We start from the raw sequence: 6,664 nt of genomic DNA, 5'->3' as shown, positions 1-6,664 counted from the left end.
ACAGCCGCTCTGACCGCTCAGTTTTTTTTTTCTATCAAAATAAACAGAAGTGTAGTGGACGCGCACTCCACGGCTCACTGAAGGTGCCTTTCTCACGCTTGCTCGGGCGGTTCGCGTTACCTGACCCGCCGGATGTATGACACGTGAGATATCGTGTTCCACGCCTGCGCTGCCGCGCCATCGGGGCCCGGGGAAGGGGGGGCGGGGGGGGTCACCATTTCTCTTCGCTTAATAAAGACACTTGAGTTCCAGCAACCGATCGGTGTGTAGGCTTTTATTGTCATTCGTCAGCCGACGAGGCAAGAAGGTTCGGTGGTTCAGTTGGTTCAGTACTGCGGCACAAGTTGAAGGAGATGTGACATGTAGTCGAAGGTGACGAAACACTCACGTGCTCACTACATGACCAGCACGTGATTTCGTCGGCCGAGTCGCATGAATCTGACGACTGGTACTGTAGTAGCCACTTGACCCATCCTGACGACTCGAGGTAAGCGTTGCCCACGCGCAAATATATAGCTTGCGTTTAGAACTTTAGATTTGATACCCGCACCTCTTAATTGTTTCGTTTTTGAGTACAAGAAGACTTTAAACGTGCCTATCATTGCTAACTGCAGTATTCGAGATGCCAGTCACGCCAGTATTCAGCCAAGCATACCCTGGATGTTGTAGTTACTATACTGACCCTTCTAACGCAGTTACGAGGAATGTAGCAAAATCCTATAGAACCCGCTACGACGATATGCATCAGTGATTGAATTAAGTACTTTTTGCAACAGTATAGGTTATTCATATGATAAAACCTCAAGGTACGTTTTTCTAAACATGCGTTTACAAAGAATACGAGCATGTGTTGTTTCATATTGATGAAATGAACACTGCCCACGATTTTATGCTGGGGAGTTTCAAAGGTAGTGAAGAAATGTCACATAGACTGAAATAATTTTGCTAAAGTACAAGTGATTTGATTATCGCAAGCCGATACAGCATCTCTTGCTCAAGCTTAGCACGACATCATGTCGCTACGCGCTTTGTGATTCATTCTTTCGATTACACGATGAAAAGTTCTTTTTAAAGTATTCCGCTGAATGTCCCCTATAAGGTTTACGTAAATATGCCGAAGCACTGCGCCGTTTGCTAATTTTCGTCGTCTGTGATGCTTCTGCACGTTGAAGTTGCTCTCGCTCTGTTTTACTTGTTAAAACGATGCCACGCACGATTGAAGATGAGCAAGTGGAGCAGTGCTTGCGCAATCTCCTGTGTGTATCCATTTATTGTTCGAAGAATTTTCTTTGCATGGGTAAGCTCCCCTGTTAGTAATTTAAGTGCTCATATACTCTTGTACAGATTCTAGGATGTGGCTTTAATTCATGAGTTCTCGTTCTATCATCAGGTCAGCAAATATTACTTTTTGTATTCTGCATATTGATACATGAAGCATCTTAAAACATGAAGCTCGCAATTGCGGCTTGTCATGTACACCGACAGCATTGGACTATCACATTTTCTTTCGTCTGTTTGCAACCCCAAAGCTCTCTCTGAAGAATGAAGAGGGCAAGTTCGCAGAAGATCCACAAGTTCTTCCTTCCTGCTGCTAAGAAATCCCTACATGTTGCAGTCGAAGGCACGGAACAGGCCACCTCATCAGCAGTTGTGCCAACGCTACGACTGGACGAGAAATACGCTAACACCTGTATTCTTCCCCGGCCGGCAGCATGTAGCGCATCGCTACCTCTGCAAGGCGAATGTTCAACCCTTTCTTCTCCATGCGACCAGACTACCGAATTTGAAATAGAAATATTGGACGTGGTATCTCCGAGCATCTCCGCGGAATTCTCGAGTGACATAGGAAAGTTCATCGGTAGGAAAGTCGATGACTACACTAAACGGCGTTTGTTGGAAACGCATTGGTGCCCTCCGGATAACTACAGTTTTCCATTCTCACTTCACCGGAAAAACGGCAAAAATGAGAAGCGATACGTAAGTCGGTCGCATTTAAACAAGTTCAAGTGGCTTGTCCTGTCCGATTATAGCAGGGGCCTGTACTGCAAGTACTGCGTTTTGTTCGTAACAGGTGCGATGGGAGGCTACCAGAAAAATGTCCCCCTCCAAAAACTGGTCACCAAGCCGCTCACATCCTTTGCGAAACTGCTGGGAAAGGACGGCGATCTTTCTGTGCATGAAGCAAGCAAGTACCACAATGAAGCAATCCAGGCTGGGGAGGAATTTCTCGCACGTCTGAAGGCACCCGAAAAAGATGTAGCCAACCAAATCAGCAATCAGCGTCTACATCAAGTGAACGAGAACCGAAACCGCCTGGTCCCAATTATAACGTCTATCATCTTTCTAGGGCGCCAAAACATACCATTTCGTGGGCATCGAGACGACGGAAGACTTCTTGAGCGGTCAAATGAGGCCTCAATGACTTCAAATGAGGGCAATTTCCGCGAGCTTCTGCGCTTTCGAGTATCAAGCGGGGACACTGAACTTCAGAAGCACCTTGCCAGCACATCATCTCGAGCCACGTACATCAGCAAGACGACCCAGAACGAATTGATCAAGTGCTGTGGAGAAGAGGTTCTTGCTACCCTTATTCAGCGGGTGCACGAGTCGGGCGTCTACAGCATTATGTTCGACGAAACAACCGATGTATCTCACACGTCGCAGCTAAGTCTTGCTGTGCGCTATGTACACGAGAACGCTGTACGAGAGGACTTTTTCCAATTTGTTGACCCTCGAAATGACAGCCATGCTGTCGACGCCAACATAACTGAGCCTATCCTGACAGGAAGAGTACTTGGTGAGCGGGTTGTGAAGATGCTGAAGGACCTACAATTCGACTTTGGCAGGTGCGTCGGCATAGCTACAGATGGATGCAGCCTCATGGTGTCAGAGCTGCGTGGCGCCGTGTCAGAAATTAAGCGGTGTGCCACAAAAGCAGTTCACTCTCTGTGTTTTAACCACGCACTCAACTTGTCGATCTCGAAGTCATCGCGCGTTCAAGCCGTAAGGAACGCGGTGGGGGTTATGAAGGAGGTAATTTCCTTCTTCACCGCCTCACCAAAACGAAACAGTGTATTAAAGAACACACTTGGCCACCAGCTGAAGAGCCTTTGCGAGACGAGATGGGTGGAGCGACATGACAGTGTCATCCAATTTCGGGACTCTCTTGTCTTCGTGGCGAAAGCTCTTGACGCCGTCGCCAACTGGAAGGAGCTTCAAAGCGCTGCAAAAGAAAGGACGCTCCGCGTCACCGTTGGCGACGGTGAGTTCATAATGGCGATAGTTTGCCTCTCGGACCTTTTGACTCACACGCTTCCGTTGAGTCGTCTCTACCAGAAGGAGTGCGTTGATGTGCATACAGCAAGGAATACGCTGACAGACACTGTAGCTGCCCTCACTGCTCAAAGGCGTGACAGTGAAGAGGCGTTCACACCTCTCTACGAGAAAGCCGTCGCGCTCGCGGACGAACTTGAAACAGAGCTGCGGCTCCCTCGCATCACGAAGAGACAGTCCTACAGGTCTAACACTCCAGCGCTTGATCCAGAGAGCTTCTTCAGGACATCAGTGTATATTCCTCTACTGGATAATGTGTTGGCAGACCTGAAATGGAGATTCAATTATGATACTTTTGGAGTTTGTGAGCTCTTCCTATTTTTGCCGTCCCAGCTGCTGAATACCATAGCATCAGAAGACGAAGCAAAAGTAGTCAACCAGATTGCCCAGCGGTATGGATCGCTCATAAGGCACGGCCCAATAAGTGCTAGTGTTATTGCAGCAGAACTGCGGTTATGGCGGGAAAAGTGGAAGCGTGAAAGAGAACAAGGAGCCGACATCCCTGCGACTGCTGTTGAAGCATTCTGCATGTGCGACGTCGACATCTTTCCTTCGATCAAAGCACTACTACAAATACTGGCCACTCTCCCTGTCAGCGTCGCCAGCGCCGAAAGATCCTTCTCTACGCTCCGCCGCTTAAAGACGTGGCTGCGATCACAGATGAGTGAGACACGCCTGACCGGCCTCGCCTTGCTACATACGCACAGAGACATCCCTGTTGACTGTGAAAAAGTTATTGATCGCTTCGCCAACGGAAATCGTGGACGACGGAGGTTGGAATTCGTGTTGTAGCATTGGATTGCTCACATTAGAACTTTCAGTAGAAGTTCCCAAATCTACCAACCAGACGTCGTGGTGCTCTAGCTGCACATATTTCTGTGGCATTGTTTCTGCAGTCTCGTACATGAACTCCCATTGTATCTGCAGTAATGCTTGGTTATCAATGGGACATTCACTTTTGAAGTGCAGGTATGTGCACATCATTATGACCCCGGAAATATCCAAGAATTAGTGTAATTCTGGTGACCACGTCGAAAGAGGGAAAATGATTGGACGTCAATCGGCTCATTTAATATGGTTCCGGTGCACCGGAAAGCGCCGTGCCTGTTCACTGTGATCCGGATAATGTAAATACTTGTATAAAGACAGCGTTCTTTCTCACATCGACTGGTCCTGATGACTGCCCGGCACGACACCAACCCGTGTTCGCACCGGCCACGCAACCCGATTCCTAACAAAGGCTTAGCACAGCAAAATGTGCTTACAGTTGAAGTATGGTAGCCGGATATTTGTAGTATTTCTTGAAATTCATTAATATTAGAAAACTGATTAGAACAAATGAGTAGATTACTGTGAGCAAAAATTAACAGTATTTATGCTCTGACGGGGGTTCCTTTGATAATAGTAACTACTAAAAACAAAAGTCACCCTTCCCCTCTTCATTTGTACTTCAAGTGACCGCCCCCCCTAAAATGAGTGGCTGGATCCGCCCCTGTCTGCGTCCGATTCAAATTCCTGGTGGATGAACACGGAACATCGTTTCCAACTTCAAAATTTAACCTCGGGGAGTGCCCAAAACTGCAAGCCTAATAAAAAAAAAGATTTCACTGTTTTACTTTTGTGTGGCCAGTTGAACTTCTCTGAGGAACACCTTTAGCGCCGTGTGATCTATGCCATGACCAACCTCGAAAATCAGTTCGCTGCTATAGCAGCTCTTGAACACACATCGAAACTTATTGTTCCCTATATTTATGGGCTCCCTAACCCGCTTGGCTATGGAGTCGTTTTCACCAAGAATCGTTCAGGCTAGCGGACGTTGTCTTCGAGCAAGAAAGGCGGCCTTGCAAAGCTGGAATTTTTCTCACTTGGCTCACAAACCGTCCTTAAGTTTCCAGGCGTTATACTCTCAATAGCTGGAATGGCCGTTCGAACACTCTGGATTGTCTCCGCAGACGAAAATACAGAACATCACTAATGTATTTGGATCAGTGGTTTTAAGCTTCTTGTTTCACGTAGTTTTGTTCCATCAGCTTAATTCCTGTTCATTTTTCCTTTCCTGCGTTCCATATTCGCGCTGTGTTCCATATGCACGCATGTAGCGTGTATCAGAACTGTCGTAGAGAATAAATTTAAGCATTCCAATTTTTGCGAAGCAATTAACGACTTCTTAACTCAACTGTTCCGTTACTGAAAAAATGTTGTTGATGAGAATATTTAGGTCATACCATGGTAATATAACTGCGTTACTAGGCAGTATCTCATGATCATGAAGTATTTCTTCACTACCGTGATTTGTCAAAGTAGAATGTGTGCAGACGAAGTCTGGACACACGGCGTTCTAATTATAGCTACAGCAAACTATGGACGTCAGCTCTCCGCGCTCTGCGGACTGCACAAAGGTCACTTCGCCTGCTACAAGTGCCGAGCCAGAGTGAGAAAATGCAGTCTGTTGGCCCCCGGTCGACACGGAAATCGAAAATCTCGTACAGTGCTGCAGTATCTGCCTCGACAACAAGACTAACCGGAAGGTGCCACTCCAGCAGCTGGGCATTCATCTAACAGTCGCCGTCAGAGCGCAGGGGAAAACAATGAACCTAGTTTGGAGGTGTGGCAGTCAGTCTACACTTATGCAATTGCGAGCACGTCCTAAGCTACGCATGCCAGTACCAGCCCGTCTAAGCGCTGAACCAGGCGTTTGTGTGTGTTTGGTATTTTTATAAAGCGGGTGGAAAGGCAATCCTTTTAGAGATGGGGTCTGTGTTGTGCGCCTCCTTGAAGCGTATTTCCGTGCTTCAACATCAGCAGGCAACAACATCAATTATGCCTCTTTGGTCCTAGCATTTCCAGTGTCATTGTCAAATGCGACAGAGCCTAAGGTGCCGGTTCCAAATTACCATTTTTAGCGCATTTGCAATTCAATGTGGATGGTACCGGCATGGACGTTTCGTTTCCCAATTATCCAAATGCTCTAAGGTGTTGCTAACACGAACTACATACTTAATAATTCAGGATTAAACAAGGGATCTTTTTCATATGCGATGAGTTACAGTAGAATATTGATAATAATGTCTCCAAGCCTGCAAGGTCAGCAGTAGTTGGAAGCTGCACTTTTCCGGTGAAGCCTTCTTCTCTTTGACGCGAGTGTTTCGAATGAATGACGTACCGAGTTGAATGTATCTGTTAAAAGCAAACTTTTCGTGAAAACCGAGCCGAGCACTATTGAAAACATTTTTGTGGTCATATTTCAAATAAATCGCTCGAAAAGTTCGGTATTTAGCCGTGACACAGCAACGGTGAGTGGAGGCGCCTTCACCTTTTCTTTCGATTTGCA

Source organism: Haemaphysalis longicornis, unplaced genomic scaffold, assembly GCF_048455015.1.
Source record: "Haemaphysalis longicornis isolate Haplotype H1 unplaced genomic scaffold, Haemaphysalis longicornis Haplotype H1 scaffold_67, whole genome shotgun sequence".
In the NCBI taxonomy this organism is placed as follows: Eukaryota; Metazoa; Arthropoda; class Arachnida; order Ixodida; family Ixodidae; genus Haemaphysalis; species Haemaphysalis longicornis.
The sequence above is the reverse complement of the archived record's forward strand: the minus strand, read 5'-3'. Positions refer to the sequence as shown.